The sequence below is a fragment of the Armigeres subalbatus genome, chromosome 2, assembly GCF_024139115.2.
Source record: "Armigeres subalbatus isolate Guangzhou_Male chromosome 2, GZ_Asu_2, whole genome shotgun sequence".
Lineage (NCBI taxonomy): Eukaryota > Metazoa > Arthropoda > Insecta > Diptera > Culicidae > Armigeres > Armigeres subalbatus.
Genome location: NC_085140.1, coordinates 412250648 through 412269263, shown reverse-complemented (window position 1 = coordinate 412269263; position 18616 = coordinate 412250648). Strand labels below are relative to the sequence as shown.

General features: G+C 42.0%; 1 protein-coding gene across 1 annotated transcript in view; it reads right to left on the bottom strand.

Moving 5' to 3' along the window:
• The window catches only part of LOC134213372 (calcitonin gene-related peptide type 1 receptor), a 291025-nt gene that overhangs the window by 256518 nt on the left and 15891 nt on the right, over nt 1–18616 (bottom strand). The window lies entirely within an intron of this gene.

Below are 18616 nucleotides of genomic sequence, written 5' to 3'. Positions count from 1 at the left end.
GTTGTTCAGCTTCAAGTGCAACGAAATCCGATAATTCGAAGTTGTTAAGGTCATCTATAGTTATAGGCTGCCGTAGCAGCCCGCGATTCGGTTCACGGCCAATCGCACCTACCAGAACCTAAACGATCACTATGAGAAACAGTAGTGATGACAGAATACATCCTTGTCTCACTATGGCCCGGATGGAGTTGGACAAAACCCAGTTGTGCAACACTGTATACGAGAATGTCTCGTAATGTGCCTCAATTTGGCTGATGAGTTTCTCAGGAACTCCCTTGTCTCTCAAAGTGCCCCACATTTTCTTGTTATCGAAGACGGTCGTTCCAAACATCGCGGAACTTATGATATCTGATACAACAGGGAGTCTCGTATACAACAACGACAAGCAGATGAATTCCGAATTGAACTTGTTTTTTAAGCTACTTTAAACTTGTAGAAAACGTCTTTTTCCTTACTATTGCAGATTTTGAAATCTCGCCTAAGTGATAGTCCCATGCAGGAGGTTATTGTCAAACTAAATTGATCTTCAACATAAATTCGTTCAAAGCTAATTTGGTTATCGACATAACATTGTTTGAATTTATAATTCTTTGAATTTTTGATTTCGAGAAATATATATCTCAACTGATGGTGGTATCTCAACTGGCGCTTAGTACAGCGTAGCCTAGGTCCAAGACATTAGTAATACATTTATTTCAAAACATATTTCTAACTAAAATCTTAAACATAATAGAGCAAAGTAGGTAGTTTCACCTTACAATTCAAAGCATTGCTGATTTAACGCTTACTTGAACTCGTTGTGGTGGGCTTCCAGACTTTTTTTTTCTAATGGGCTGCTAGACATATTTTGCGGTTCTCCAAACACACATAATTTCAAAAAAATTATCCAGACTCAGGTCTCGTTTATCATATAAAACAAGGCTTCTAGTCTTCCTTTGTGGTTCGCCAGACCACTAAAATTCTCCGGCGGGCGTTTCATCTCAATACTATAGGTTTCCAAAATGCTTCATATAAAGCATGAACAAGCCATTAATGAGCATTTTATCTTGTTGTTTACGTTCATCCCAGATATCCCATAAGAGGCATTTATACCAACGGACAAGCATCACAATCGAGCGTCCTGTCTCGTGATTCAACACATTGAGAAAACCGTAATCGAAAATGTCGATAATAAACACTTTCACTTCTCTCACAAAACATTGCACAGTGACTTTAATAAAATATGTTCAAATTAATGCATAATTGCCATGTTGAGCTCGGTGGTCTAGTGGCTAACGTTTCTGCCTTATAAGCAGGAGATTGTGAGTTCAATCCTAGGCTCATCCTTTTCCTACTTTGCTCTTTCTGGGTTTCACGTTCTACCAAAAACGATTCCTTCTGCATCTTTCTTGTATGTAGGTGTCCAAATAATCATCCTTCCCCTTCCTCAGCATTCCCAAGGCATACGCAAGGCCACTTCTGGAGAGTAACTTGTTTCTATCCAAGAGATAGTGATTAGTCCCAAATCAATATCTGTGGTAACGGATGGCAGTGATGCTACTCTGTTACGATAGTCTAGGCTTGTACCACCTACGCTTTTATGCGTAGATCAATGCCAATGCTAATGCTAATTGCGAACCATATGTATTAATATCCTTTTGTACTCATTTTAAACAATATGTGTATTTGTCTAATTAAATCACTCCAAAACTATTCGAGTAGCACTCATTAATCGAAGATGTTTAATGTTCATATCAATTGCATAGTTTTTTATTCACAATCTTTTCAACACATTTATTTATTTATTATCAGACTAAGGCCGGAGTGGCCTGTGCTGCACATAAAAGTCTTCTCCATTCAGCTCGATCCATGGCTGCACTTTGCCAACCACGCAGTCTGCGGAGGGTCCGCCTGATCGTCCTCCACCTGATCGATCCACCTTGCCCGCTGTGCACCTCGCCTTCTTGTTCCCGTCGGATCGTTGTCGAGAACCATTTTCACCGGATGACTGTCCGACATTCTGGCTACGTGCCCGGCCCACGATCGGAACGTCTTACGGAGTCCAAAGTACGCACGATTTCCAGCCACTATGCGCTTCCGAATTTCTCTGCTGGTATCGTTATCGGCAGTCACCAGTGAGCCCAAGTACACGAATTCTTCAACCACCTCGATTTCGTCACCACCGATAGAGACTCGTGGTGGGTGGCTTACATTGACCTCTCTTGAGCCTCTTCCTATCATGTACTTCGTCTTCGACGTGTTGATGACTAGTCCAATCCGTTTAGCTTCGCTTTTCAGTCTGATGTAGGCTTCCTCCATCCTCTCAAAGTTACGTGCCATGATATCAATGTCGTCGGCGAAACCAAATAACTGGACGGACTTCGTGAAAATCGTACCACTCGTGTCAATCCCTGCCCTTCGTATTACTCCTTCCAAAGCGATGTTGAATAGCAGACACGAAAGACCATCACCTTGCCGTAACCCTCTACGCGTTTCGAAGGGACTCGAGAATGCCCCTGAAACTCGAACTACGCACATCACCCGATCCATAGTCGCCTTGATCAACTTTTCAACACATGGTCATCCTAAATAGCATACCATTCGTTCAAGTTGAAAGACACACAAATTCGGCTTCATTCAAGAACGAATCATTTCAATGCATGGTCGTCCCGAACAACATGCAATCCATTGAAGTGTGGTCACCCGAGGAACACGAAAATTTACCTTTCTTAAAAAAACGGGTCATTTAAACGCATGGTCGTCACGAGCAACATGCCAACCGTTCAAACGTAGCCATCTCGAGCAACACGTGAATTTGTCTTCCTTACAGGCCAAATAATTTCAATGCATGGTCGTCCCGAGCAACATGCAAACCTTTTCAAATGTGGCCATCCCGCGCAACACGCAAAATAATCTTTCTAAGATTTTATCATTTCAATGCATGGTCGTCCCGAACAACATGAAAAAATATCATCCTTTTAGGTCCTATTTCAATGCATGGTCGTCCCGAGCAACATGCAAACCATTCAAGCGTGGTCGTCCCGAACAACACGCAAATTTGTCTTCTTTCGAGACCAAATTATCTCAATACATGGACGTCCCGAGCAACATGCAAAGTTTTTCAAGTGTGGCCATCCCGAGCAACACACCAAATAGTTATGTGTATTTGCAAATTCTGCTGAAAATTGGTATATTTTATGCACAAAAAACCACAATACTTCATTACTCCTTGGTACACGTTACCACTGATGAGATATTTCCTCACCATTTCCAACACAGGCACTCTGCATTTCGCATTTACACTTTTCTGTTCTTTTTCTAATCTTTTCTACTTTATTCGCTTACCTAATGAATCAGTTGCCAAGAAATTCCCAGCAGCTTGTTTTTGGGTCGGTGTTTGATTTTGTTGCATATGATGCCAACAAAACCTGGCAGGATCGCCATTGTGGGAAGCTTGAATCCTACTCGCAGATCAGTATGCTGCTGGTTTGACGCGTCTGTTCGGTACGATGGCCAACGATGAAAGAGGCAGAGTCATGGCTTGCTGTTCACTGATCGACGACGTTTGTTGTAGCCGTTAAACGGGTCGATGAATCCGTACACACGCTGAAGATAACTTATCTAAGCCCTACAATTCTCTCTTGTAAAAACGGTAAACAATACAAATTTCCACAAATACCACGACAATTTATGATAGTATATGATAATTTTGACATTGCAGTATAAATTTATGCGCCAAATAAGAGGCTACTGTCATACTTGCCAAACTCCATATAAAAAAAATCCGTTGTGGCCCCTATGGTATTGTGTTACAATAATATCCTTACACAACCCTTCTGTTTTTTTAGTCATACTATTTTCAATGATGGATTATATTTCGCGATGATCCACTGTTTTCCGCGTAATTGTGCTCATCTCAAGCGCACTCTTTGCTTCTTTGTCCGCTTTCTCATTTCCTGAGATGCCTATGTGACTACACTGGAAACCAAAACTACCCAAAAGTGGGTTGTTTGCACTCAAAACCGTGATTTGAGCCAGTAACCCAATTTGCATCTTGCTCTAGTTTTGATAGCAATCATGGGAAAGAAAGAGAAAACTACCCAAATTTGGGTAAATTTTTTCTGCTATATTCTCATAAGTGCGTATATTGAACTCAAAGTTTGGGTTGATTTATCTGTCCGTGTAGGGACCAACATAAATGTTACCAATGTACCTTTTTTCCCTATGTTGGTGTACAAATGAACTATCTCGTCTTTCAAGCTGGTTATGAATTACTTCTTTTCTAGTGATATGACACTTCTAGTGACACTTAAAGAATCGTTGCAAATAATATATGCACCTACTTTTTCCTGGTTTGAAACCCAGTTTAGGGCCTCTATTATTGCAAGGCTCTCCACACTCCACACAAATACTGAGTAGACTATGGGTTCGCTTGCGTATGATTCCTTCGTCGGTTACTATGCTGTATCCCGTTTTAGAGTCGTTTTTTGATCCGTCCGTATATATCAGCTTCATTTTCATTTCATTTATTTAGTCTACATCTATACAGATAACACTGAATCAACAATTTGACGCCACAATACACGGTTCGAGGCCGCATCTCTCCATCCTCGAATACGCCCCACGCTCGCCAAGTCGTTCTGCACCTGGTCTGCCCATCTCGCTCGCTGCGCTCCACGTCGTCTCGTACCTGCTGCCGGATCGGAAGCGAACACCATCTTTGCAGGGTTGTTGTCCGGCATTCTTGCAACATGCCCTGCCCATCGTACCCTTCCGGCTTTAGCTACCTTCTGGATACTGGGTTCGCCGTAGAGCTGGGCGAGCTCATGGTTCATTCTTCGCCGCCACACACCGTCTTCTTGTACACCGCCAAAGATGGTCCTAAGCACCCGTCTCTCGAATACTCCGAGTGCTTGCAAGTCCTCCTCGAGCATTGTCCATGTTTCATGTCCGTAGAGGACTACCGGTCTTATTAACGTCTTGTACATGACACATTTGGTGCGGTGGCGAATCTTTTCGACCGCAGTTTCTTCTGGAGCCCGTAGTAGGCCCGACTTCCACAGATGATGCGCCTTCGTATTTCACGACTAACGTTGTTGTCAGCCGTTAGCAAGGATCCGAGGTAGACAAATTCCTCGACCACCTCGAAGGTATCCCCGTCTATCGTAACACTGCTTCCCAGGCGGACCCTGTCGCGCTCGGTTCCACCCACAAGCATGTACTTTGTCTTTGACGCATTCACCACCAGTCCAACTTTTGTTGCTTCACGTTTCAGGCGGGTGTACAGTTCTGCCACCTTTGCAAATGTTCGGCCGACAATGTCCATGTCATCCGCGAAGCAAATAAATTGACTGGATCTGTTGAAAATCGTACCCCGGCTGTTACACCTGGCTCTCCGCATGACACCTTCTAGCGCAATGTTGAACAACAGGCACGAAAGTCCATCACCTTGTCTTAGTCCCCGGCGCGATTCGAACGAACTGGAGTGTTCGCCTGAGATATTCACACAGTTTTGCACACCATCCACCGTTGCTTTGATCAGTATGGTAAGCTTTCCAGGGAAGTTGTTCTCGTGCATAATTTTCCATAGCTCTACGCGGTCTATACTGTCGTATGCCGCCTTGAAATCAACGAACAGATGGTGCGTTGGGACCTGGTATTCACGGCATTTTGAAGGATTTGCCGTACAGTAAAGATCTGGTCCGTTGTCGAGCGGCCGTCAACGAAGCCGGCTTGATAACTTCCCACGAACTCGTTCACTAATGGTGACAGACGACGGAAGATGATCTGGGATATCACTTTGTAGGCGGCATTAAGGATAGTGATCGCTCGAAAGTTCTCACACTCCAGTTTGTCGCCTTTCTTGTAGATGGGGCATATAACCCTTTCTTCCACTCCTCCGGTAGCTGTTCGTTTTCCCAGATTCTGACTATCAGTTTGTGCAGGCAAGTGGCCAGCTTTTCCGGGCCCATCTTGATGAGCTCAGCTCCGATACCATCCTTACCAGCTGCTTTATTGGTCTTTAGCTGTTGAATGGCATCCTTAACTTCCCTCAAGGTGGGGGCTGGTTGGCTTCCATCGTCCGCTGAACTGACGTAGTCATCTCCTCCGCTGCCTTGACTTTCATTGCCTGTACTCTCAGCGCCATTCAGATGTTCCTCGTAGTGCTGCTTCCACCTTTCGATCACCACACGTTCGTCCGTCAAGATGCTCCCATCCTTATCCCGGCACATTTCGGCTCGCGGCACGAAGCCTTTGCGGGATGCGTTGAGCTTCTGATAGAACTTGCGTGTATCTTGAGAACGGCACAGCTGTTCCATCTCCTCGCACTCCGCTTCTTCCAGGCGGCGTTTCTTCTCCTGAAAAAGGCGGGTCTGCTGTCTCCGCTTCCGTCTATAACGTTCCACGTTCTGCCTGGTACCTTGCTGCAGCGCGACCGCCCGCGCTGCGTCCTTCTCCTCCAGAATCTGTCTGCACTCTTCGTCGAACCAATCGTTCCGTCGACTTCGACCCATATACCCGACGTTGTTCTCCGCTGCGTCGTTAATGGCTGCTTTGACTGTATTCCAGCAGTCCTCAAGAGGGGCCCCATCGAGCTCACCCTCTTCCGGCAACGCTGCCTCGAGATGCTGCGCGTATGCAGTGGCGACATCAGGTTGCTTCAGTCGCTCTAGGTCGTACCGCGGCGGTCGTCGGTACCGAACATTGTTGATGACGGATAGTTTTGGGCGCAGTTTAACCATCACCAGATAGTGGTCAGAGTCGATGTTAGCGCCACGATATGTCCTGACGTCGATAATGTCGGAGAAATGCCGTCCATCAATCAGAACGTGGTCGATTTGTGATTCTGTCTGCAGTGGCGATCTCCAGGTGTACCGATACGGGAGGCTGTGTTGGAAGTAGGTGCTGCGAATGGCCATATTCTTGGAGGCGGCGAAATCAATTAGTCGTAGGCCGTTTTCGTTCGTCAGCCGGTGAGCGCTGAACTTTCCAATAGTCGGTCTAAACTCCTCCTCTTGGCCAACCTGAGCGTTCAAATCTCCTATGATGATTTTGACGTCGTGGCTTGGGCAACTGTCGTACTCACGTTCCAGCTGCGCGTAGAATGCGTCCTTATCATCATCAGTGCTTCCGGAGTGTGGGCTATGGACGTTGATTATGCTGAAGTTGAAGAACCGGCCTTTGATCCTCAACCTGCACATTCTCTCGTTGATCGGCCACCACCCGATCACGCGCCTTTGCATGTCGCCCATCACTATGAAAGCTGTTCCCAGCTCGTGTGTGTTGCCGCAGCTCTGGTAGATGGTATGATTACCTCTAAACGTTCGCACCATTGATCCCTTCCAACAAACCTCCTGCAGCGCTACGATGCCGAATCCACGGTCCTTGAGCACATCGGCGAGTATGCGTGTGCTCCCGATGAAGTTGAGAGATTTGCAGTTCCACGAACCGAGTTTCCAATCGCTAGTCCCTTTTCGTCGCAGTGGTCTTCGCCGATGGTTCCGGTCCGTACTCTCTTGTTGATTGTTCGTTGCTTATGATTTTTTAAAGGCTGGCTTGCAGGGCCTGACACCAAACCCCCTAAATTTCCGGAGGACCATTCCTCCTTATTTCCGGTGGACCATGGTGCACAGTTTCACTTAGAGTCCCTCGCTGGCACTCGGACGATGATCAGCCGCCCCTAACATGGAGAACAGACGCTGTTGTGAGCCGATCCTGACATGGAGAACAGACGCTCAATAAGATTTGCACCTCCGGAGAGGAGCAAACCCCCCCTTCCCTGTCAGCATACGACCATAGTTCCCACCGGGGTTGGTTACCCGATCTTCCCTAAGGTTGCTCGTATCCCGGCCAGCACCGCGGGGAGGTAGGGATAGGAGTTGCTGGGTAAGAGGCTAAGGACCGCGAGATGGGGTCTATTTTATTCCTTCAGGTACGCGAAGTACCAATGGTACGCTTTACCCAGCATTTGCCGTGCCAATATATCAGCTTGCAGAACTTATATTTGGTGTGGATTCTTCAGCAAACAGTTTTTTAAGTTCATTTGGGATTTTCTCCATTTCTACTAGCGAACATCATTGTTTTGTTTATTAGAATATCTTTTCTTATCCATGGCGGAGTTTTTGGTATATTCATGGATTTGCTTGGTGGGAGGGGAATTCTGCTGTTGTTATTCTCTTCGTCTGTTTCACTATTTGTTAAAGCATGTTCATCGTTTGTTTGCTTTGTTGCGAAGATAGCGACTAGCGAGTCTTTGACTGAAGAAACTTCTAAGGCTTGGTATACCCGATTCCATTTGTAGGCTTTCTATTGGGCTGGTTTGAAAAGCTCCTCCTCCTTCTAGTGCGAAGGTTTTTCTACAACTTTGCTAATGGTTCGTTATTGGAATACAACTAATAACGTTAGAGTTAGAGCGCTAGTTGCAGTAACTTAAACTAAATGATTGGAATTTTGTTATCATTTGGTCTAAGTTATTGAAACTATAGCTATAACACCGTTAATAGTGGAATTCAAACAACGAACCATTAGGCAGAGTTGTAGAAAAACCTTCGCACTAGGAGTCCACCATACAACATAATTTGAAATTCAGCTTCTGGAATGTATTATTGACAAACTACTAAATGATCGAACGCAAATTACTGAATGATCGTAACCATCCTTGACTCCAAGACATTTCTGACTGAGCTTGTGCGGTATTATGTCGTTGTTAAGTTTAAGGTTTACGTTGGCTCAATATATCTTATATATATATCTTACGACATTTATTTTGGTGTCGAGTAGCAAATAATTCTGATTTATTCAATAACTACAAAACTACAACTACAATTCGAATGTTATAAGATTAAATGTAGCATATTTTGTTTACAAACAGTAGGCAGGCATAAATTCGGTTCTGATATGAATATTTTCCGCTGATGTACACCGGTAGCTCATACCTATATTCAGGGGCGTAGCACCTTGAAGCATTTCATTAGTAGCATCCGATAGCATTACGTGATCAGGGTTTAGATATTTGTTATGATATTTATTTTTCCATTCATTAAGTAGGGGGAAAGACGGCTTTGGCAGGTTTTGTTCTATTATTGGCAGGGGGGTTTTTGTCGACCAAATTTTATGAAATTTGGCCACAATATTCTTTGATATGCAAAGAATGTTTAGGCCAAATTTGAGCATAATCAGTCATAAAAAAAAAACCCTGCCAATAATAGAACAAAACCTGCCAAAGCCGTCATTCCCCCTATGTGAATTGGTATATCCTAGCGCCACTGAACTTATTTGTATCACCTTGTTTTGGCAGATTTCCAAAATCATGGGAATGTTTATTTTACATTTCGTCTTTATTTTGATTCGCATCGCAGAGTGGGCTTATCACGCCAGCGCTACTGTAAACATAGTCATCACCAAACACTCCCATGTTGCTACTATCTACTTATTCAATTGGGATTAGGTGGATTCCCTCTGCTTTGCTTCGCATCGCTGCGTTGCTTTTATTTACATATGTCCGCGCTAAGCAACAGAACAAACTCCAGTCAGCGACTAGTCTAGACCAATTCTGTTCTCATTCGATCGTCTCGGTTACGCGACCTCATAAATAGTCAGAAGCCGTATATGGAACATGTCTACTCTTGTGTATCAACCGATTATGCATTTATTTTTGGAAACATCTTCATTTCAACTACAAACTGTGCTGGAGTGCCGGCGTACCGCGGTGCGAAGTACTGTGGAGCGTTCAACTTGCTAATGTGAAACTAATGTCGACTCAATTTAACTGGTGGACCGTACCGAGTAGCCGGCAGCCGAAGATAATGCGCTAATTAATGATTCTGTTTAAGCGCTTCATTCATTCCCATATATAATACGTCGGATGTTATGTCGTTTATGTCAGCTTGTCCAATCTCAACATGATTGCAGACATAAATTTATTATGCATTAGATTGTTGCTGGAATAAAATTAGATAAATGGAATCGCGCGAAGCTAATTTGGCACGTTTAGAATACATTAGTAATTCTTGTAATGAGTCTTCGTAGATACATGTCAATAGTGATTTATGAAAGATGAAGATTGTTGGTTTCGATATTCCTTAAACCAATACAAATCACGATTAGATTTGGAACTATACTGCCGCTAACCGCAAGTCGAACACATCTGTATATGGAGGCCCATATACAGATGTGCTCGACTTGCGGTTAGCGGTTAGCGGCAGAATAGCAGTACATGGTATCATTTTATCAGCACCATTTTGCTTCATTCGTATATGGTATTAAACAATGATCGATTATGTTTTCAAAGATGTTTCCTAGCATCTTTGTGAGGAAATTATCTTTTCTTATACAAAAACGTAAGCTTACACAGACATTGTATAAAATTTACTAATTTGCAAAATACAATGCAAATTGTAATGTAATACAAATTTTTGAAAGTTTTTATATAAAATTAAAAAAAAAATAGTTTCCCCTTGTTGGGAGAACAGTTATTGTTACAGAATATTTCGAATATTTCTGAATGAGTTTTCTTGAAAAGAAGGTTTCAAAATTTATTATTAATTATGCGAATAAATAAGATTCATAAATTTCATCCTTCTCTTAACAAGTTTATTTATTTTATTTATGTTTAGTATAGTATAGATCACTAGCGTTATTCGAATTCAATACATGCCGATATAGTTGAAAATCTCTGAGCACCCCTACTAACAGTCAGCATAAATCGTTCGGTAGTCAGTGCTGTTGTTGCTGGAGTTGATGCAGAAGATGCAATGCAAGGGCTACTGCAAGTTATGCAGGCGTCCACCTTCTGCGTGCTCTCGCTGTGTGTATACTCAAGTAGACACTCATTCACGTGCAACATCGCGATGCGTCACAACTCTTTATTTGACTCGAGGCGTTTCGCGCAATGGTTATTGTCAGCGAAGCATGCGATAATGTGGCTAAGTGGTAAGAGAGTATAATTCTCGTGATTGTCTTTCTGCCATTCGATGCTTACCTTCAGTCGATCGGTAGGAAGGTAGTACTGCCGACGGAACGGTATGCGTTCAATGGTATTTTGTTAATTAATGAGCTTTTAATTAACGATGCAATTTTGGTACGTACTTAATTGATATAGGAATGTTGACCGTCGTTCACATTCTAGTCATAAGGCAGTGCCCCAACATGGTTTTTCATGAGCTTGCTGCAACGCATAAAGATAAGTATGTCGTTTGAAATCGTTGTCTGTCATTGTTATGGCATGTTTTCACGCTATGATGATGACCGATTATAGTTTTCAACGTTGGTCATGAATGTAGCAAACTTGCCCTACATACTGACCAAGCCTCTGTCATGTGTTACCCATTAACTGCGCATAATGCTACAGCTGATAAAAGCCCGTAAAGGGCTTTTGTATTTCATGAAGCAGTATTATTTTTGGAATTGTGTGAAATACCTTCTGCCTAATCGAATGTTCTCTGATGTTATTGCAGTTCGTTGGAAGGTTGCAATAAGCTACACTTCGGATGAACATTCCTTAGACACTGTTGTGCGTTGGAATGATTCCAATCCTACGCCAATAGAAACCGGACAAAAGGTTATGATTCTCCGCCAGCTAAACCTTTCTTGGAAGAGAAAATATTGTTTATCCGATTTTACGCTACAATAGGCATTTGAATTTGTTTTGTGTTGGGTCTCCAATGATGTGGTTTGGCACTGGCAATGTTAGCGAAACATGTCCCCATCAGCTTCATGAGATTTTCTGCTTCTACAGCTCTGTTCTTCGCTTTCCACGAGCTTTCGTATACGGTTGACATCAAATTCGTGCCCCTCTAGGGTGCTGTATCTCAGTCCTGCGGCAACAATGGATCGCAAATGGAAATTTAACGACAAAGTTGACGACGGCCCGGATGGGTAGGATCATCAGTTAGCTTACTGTTTATATGATGGAATATTATGCAACCGGTATAAGATGTTGATTTAATCGTGTCTCACAAAAGTTGTTGAATTAAACTTCCAAAGGTTTAGTAATTCTTCTGGTTGTTGTAATAGTAATTGATATTAAAGTCATCATGTAAAAGCAAGTTTCTTTTTCTAAGTGAATTGATGTTAGGCAACAGTTTAGTTCTACTTACTTTAAACTCAAACTACTGCGCACTGATGGTAGTCAGATAAGTTATCACACCCCTTAGCCACAATTTCATAATCTAATTACACATTTCTTTCACTGCCAATCATCTTTGTTCCGTTCTTGAACTCGGACCAGTATTTATGTCACTGTTAAATCCTCCTAACGCTAATTGAACTCGAACTAGTAAAAACTAATAAAACTAACTAACAAAAATAAAACCACACAGAAAAAAATAATGAGAAATAATCAGCACGTAAAAAATAAAGCATTATGACAGTAATTGTAAAAAAATGTGACAATTTTATACCTTCATACATACAATTACGATCTTATGTTAAATGAGTAGAATCTCAAATTTCACTCGAACTCAGAAGCAGAGTATGTTGATAAGACGTGAAACAGCTGAAGCAACTCGACATTTTGAGGCAGTACCTGTTACCATAAGAAGGTAAGCTCAATGAGTCCTTTTTAATAGATGATGCAATTTGAAGCATTTACAGTCGACTCCACAACACAGTGTGAAGGATTATCTCGATGGAGAGATCAGTGAATGGAAGAAACATTACGCTGGGTACTAGCTCAGAAACAAAAGCAATGAAAAATAAAACAAAACAATTGTAATTTATTGTTTTTGATGTGTCTGTTATTGTCCAAACTTTCAAAATATACCCGATTCTTTTTAAACACGATTTTGCGTTTCGTGTAAAACAAAATTTTTAGTTCAATATTCGAAGATTCGTGTAAAAAAAAGTTTTATGATTCCTCTACAAATCATGCAGAAATGAACAACTTTGTAAACATTTTGCATGGAACTTGTATGGGCCGATAGAGATAGAATTTTTTGGTTACGGTTTGCTAGTTCATAACTCATAAGTATGAAAATTGGGTTACTGTGATGGACATCTGACACATAAAGTACCGCCTTGAACAAAATATGTTCATCACATGATACGAAGCGCCATTAGTAATCCAATACTTATGCATCCATTGTGTATCCCTTAGCAAATCATCTCTGTTTGGAAGCCTGGGAAAGATCCTTCAACTCCATGAAGCTACTGTCCAATTAGTCTTCTATCAGGGTTGTCCAAGTTTTTCGAAAAGGGTATCTATCGGTAAAAAAGATATTTTAGTTACTAGATAAAGATTGTCGCTTCGGTTCCCTTTGTTCTGCTGTCCGGAACATGCTGGGTACCAAGCTGTCAAATCGTATGGATTTTCCTTCTTTGACATTTAGCTCCCCTATCCTCGTCAGCAAAAGATGCTCCGGACAGCGACGACAGCGAAAATCTTTATCTAGTAACTAAAATATCTTTTATCGCTAATAACTGGAATCGGCTAAACAAAACAATAACAACAGTCCACCAACTAACACGAGTCTCCAACACCCCGCGGAATACACGAAGTTCACTATGTAGCTCGAATTAAAACTCTCTTTAGCGATTTAGTAAAGCTAAAAATAAGTTTAGGGTGCTTTGCAATACTTCTAGCACCAAGTGCTGCGAGAAGTAGTTTGTTGGTTATAAAAGTTGTAGGTTAAGATACACACTAAGTTGTTATCTCTGTAGATCAACAAAAATCAGCTCAGCCGTGAGCCCAACCAAATTGAGAAAGATATCCATGTAAAAACGAAGTTTGTTAGCTGATTTTCGGCTTATTATTTGCTTATTTTCAGCAACTTTGGTCGAAGTCTCACCAAAAAACATGGGCTCGGGCTGTGCTAGTCTTGGTAAAAGTTTAACAAACTTCTGAGATCCCGATAAAAAAATAAGTTGGGACCGATTTGCGATTTGGGCGTAACTTATTCTGTAATTATTATTATTTATTCAGACTAAGGCCGAAGTGGCCTGTGCGGTATATAAGAGTCTTCTCCATTCGGCTCGGTCCATGGCTACACGTCGCCAACCACGCAGTCTACGGAGGGTCCGCAAGTCATCTTCCACCTGATCGATCCACCTTGCCCGCTGCGCACCTCGCCTTCTTGTGCCCGTCGGATCGTTGTCGAGAACCATTTTCACCGGGTTACTGTCCGACATTCTGGCTACGTGCCCGGCCCATCGCAGTCGTCCGATTTTCGCGGTGTGAACGATGGATGGTTCTCCCAACAGCTGATGCAATTCGTGGTTCATTCGCCTCCTCCACGTACCGTCCGCCATCTGCACCCCACCATAGATGGTACGCAGCACTTTCCTTTCGAAAACTCCAAGTGCGCGTTGGTCCTCCACGAGCATCGTCCAGGTCTCGTGTCCGTAGAGGACTACCGGTCTAATTAGCGTTTTGTAGATTGTCAGTTTGGTACGGCGGCGAACTCTATTCGATCGGAGCGTCTTGCGGAGTCCAAAGTACGTACGATTTCCAGCCACTATGCGTCTCCGAATTTCTCTGCTGGTGTCATTTTCGGCAGTCACCAGTGAGCCCAAGTACACAAATTCTTCTACCACCTCGATTTCGTCACCACCGATGCAAACTCGCGGTGGGTGGCTCACATTGTCTTCTCTTGAACCTCTTCCTATCATGTACTTCTGTCTTCGACGTGTTGATAACTAGTCCGATCTGCTTGGCTTCCCGCTTCAGTCTGATGTAGGCTTCCTCCATCTTCTCAAAGTTACGTGCCATAATATCTATGTCGTCGGCGAAACCAAATAGCTGGACGGACTTATTGAAAATTGTACCACTCGTGTTAATCCCTGCTCTTCGTATTACCCTTTCCAAAGCGATGTTGAATAGCATACACGAAAGACCATCACCTTGCCGTAACCCTCTGCGGGTTTCGAAGGGACTCGAGAATGCCCCTGAAACTCGAACTACGCACATCACCCGATCCATCGTCGCTTTGATCAACCGTGTCAGTTTATCCGGAAAACCGTGTTCGTGCATTAGCTGCCATAGCTGGTCCCGATCGATTGTATCATATGCGGCTTTGAAGTCGATGAATAGATGATGTGTGGGCACGTTGTATTCGCGGCATTTCTGCAGTACTTGGCGAATGGCGAACACCTGGTCCGTGGTGGAGCGTTCGCCCATAAAACCCGCCTGGTACTGCCCTACGAACTCCCTTTGCTGTTGGTGCTAGCCGACGGCATAAAATGTGGGAGAGTACCTTGTAGGCGGCGTTCAGCAATGTGATTGCGCGGTAGTTGCTACAATCCAGCTTATCGCCCTTTTGTAGATGGGACACACGACACCTTCCATCCACTCCTGCGGCAAAACTTCCTCCTCCCAAATCTTGGTAATGACCCAGTGCAGCGCTCTAGCCAGTGCCTCACCACCGTGTTTAAATAGCTCTCCTGGTAGTTGGTCAACCCCAGGGGCTTTGTTGTTCTTCAGCCGGCCAATCTCCTCCTGGATTTCCTGGAGATCCGGAGCCGGTAGAATTCTGTCCTGCGCGCGTTCTCCCAGGTCCATCACCAAACCGCCATCTTCGTCTGCCACATCGCCATTCAGGTGTTCTTCGTAGTGCTGCCGCCACCTTTGGATCACCTCACGCTCGTTCGTAACAAGGTTCCTGTTTATGTCCTTGCACATATCAGGCTGTGGCAAGTGGCCCTTACGTGAACTTATTCTGTAAACAAACATTGTTTTATAGATTCCGAAGAATGCAAGTGCTTTTCTTTAAAACTAATTCCCTTACTTGATAGAGGAAAGCTCATTCTGTCCGATACATATCGTGTGTTTCCCGGGAAATACCTGCTTTAGCAGGAATTTGCCTTTCAATCTTTGTTTACTACCACGGGATTCAAACCCACACTTCACATCACGCAAATGTGATTTGACGACGAAAATTGTCAACTGTGTGTGTGTATATTATCAAATAATGAAAATAGTAGACCAAAAACAAACATCATAAAAATGGTCTTCTTTGGGATAATGATTTTATTTTCTGTATTTGGAGAATAAATGGATAATATTTGCTAGGAAAATTCCGGAAAGAGAAATGGGTTTGCCGTCTAACCCAGATAGTGCTGACAGAAACATTGTTTTCTTGCATAAGATTTCAACAATCAATCTTCAAAGCGTTGTAATATTTCCAGCAATGCTTATTCTTAAGCAAACTCTTTCGACATCTTTCAGACTATATGCTAACGTATTGAGTCAGATGACTGAATTAACGATAAAATGAAGCCGTTAGGACCAAAAATGCAAAAAAAACAAAAAATCCTTTTTTATACTAATCTCCATATAAATTACAAACGCGATGCGGAAAGTGGGGAAAAACCAATCGAGCTGTGTATGTGTCCATGTGTATATGTGAGTATGTTTTATAGATTAGTAAAACCTTGGGAAAGGGGTCCCAAGAGGCGAGGGGTCTCGAACCATCTTAAGAACCTTCTCCGGGCCCAAAAACCTATGCATACAAATTTTCACGCAAATCGGTTCAGTAGTTTCCGAGCCTATAAGGGTCAGACAGACAGAAATTCATGTTTATGTATATACAAATGAACCAAAAATTTCTGCATAACTCGAGAACTAATCAGAGAATGAATCAATGTTAGGCGAAACGAGGTTCGTTGGGTCTGCTAGTTTTTAAATAAAAATATACTTATTGGGTAAAAAATGCATTTTTCACACAAAAACTTAAAAATTGTTCATTTGGCAACACTGCACATCAACAAATTATTTTTTATAAATTCCTTGAAAAATTTTCTTTTCAATAGTTACCTTACCGGACATTTGTCCGAAAAGGGGGATGGTCGTATTAATCGTGGGGTGGACCGATCACTACGAAATTTTGGATTCTGGGGTATAACCCATACATAAACAATTGGTCAAAATTTCATTTAATTCTAAGAAAGTTGGTTGCATTTGCATTTTTTCTCGGTCACTTCATGAATGACCAATCTAATTTTTTTTAGAATTTTCATGGAAAATAATTTCAAATTTCAACGGTTTTTTTCAAGGTTTATTTTTCAAAATTGTCTCGTGAACACTTTTGGGATAGTCTGTTAAGTTCTGCATTTCCACGGGAATATTTTCGGAGCTTTTACTCGGAGTCTTTTTTATTTGGTAATTCTTTGGAGCTTCCGCGAGAAATTCTTCTGGTATCCACGGGAGCTCTTCTGAATGTCCGGAAAAAATCTTCGTTATTTCCACGGGAAATTCGGAAGTTTTACGGTAATCTCATCGGGAGTTCCACAGGATTTTTTTTAATATCAATGGAATCAAAGGTACTTCCTAGCAAAATTGTTGAAAAATTACACGGGAAATTATTTTATGTTCTCACCAAAAATTCTTGGAGTTTCCATAAAAAAAATCTTCGCATTTCCTGCAGGAAAGCCATCATAGGAAAATTATCTAAAAATTTCGAAAAAGAGGAGAATGAAAACTTCTTTTTTAAATTCAGTAGAATTTCCTTAGGACATTGCTCAGAATTTGCAAAAGAATCTTTAAAAAATTTCATAGGAAACGATTTCTGAAAGTCGGAACCTTCACGGAAAGTTCTTTGGTATTAATGGGAAGTTGTAGGGTTATCAATCAGAAAATTCTTTGCCCTGAATAAGTTAAACGTCTACAAATTTAAAACAACGTGGAAAGTTATGGCTCATTGGGTCAGTTCACATACACTTCGATGGAGGGGAGGTTGAAAAAGTTTATGAAAAGTCTACTGGGGGAAGGGAGGTTTAAAAATGTGAATATTTAGTCTACGTCCGCCCTAAACGAGTAGCTCGTGCCTTGATGATTGAAATTTGAGTTGGGCCCTTCATATCCACCCGGAAGTAAAACGTCTTGTTATTTTCAGTGCTATTTCATTCAATTTCACCACGTTATAATCTTTAGACCTGAACTGAAGGGCCGTATTCAATGTCTTGTAGTCCAGTACAAGACACTGAAGACGGCCACACAGCCCAATAAACAATTTGTACTGAATAAGCTAGTTATTTAGCTGCAGAAGCCTATTTTTGGTTGAATAGCGATCAGCTTTCAATGTTTTTTGGGACTTGAGGAATACGCAGCAGTAAAGATTTCAATGTTGCAATGTGGTGGATTTAATAGAATACTACTAAACTCGTCTTATGACAGGTAAAGACATTCCACCAAAAGTTTTCACATTCATTCTACCGTTGACGACCTGAAAATATCGTAGTCTGAAAGTAGTCGTAGTCGACCTGAAAATATCGTATTGCCAAAACTATACATTTGAGCTGGCAATCAGCAACCAACAGCTCTCACTGACTGGTTGCTCATAGGCTAGGGGAACTGAATGGATGCTGTCATCAGAGAAAAAGTAAACTAGATTAGAAATTCAATAAACATCAAAAATATTATCTTTTCCGGGTTCAATTCGAGAAACTTAACTTAACTATCAAATATATGTACAATGTAGATAATCAAATGTCTAATTTGGTGCTCCAAATTATTTTCAAATACATAACATTTTGAAATTTTTAAAACTGGTTAGAGAATTGCATACCACAGAGAATTGCATCATAGTGAATTATTTTTCATGGTTCTACTTTTTCTTGTTTGGCTATGAAAGTTTACGGTCAACAGACTGGAAGATGTGATAAATTACAACTTTCCATTTTTGGATGGACCTTCTAACGATTT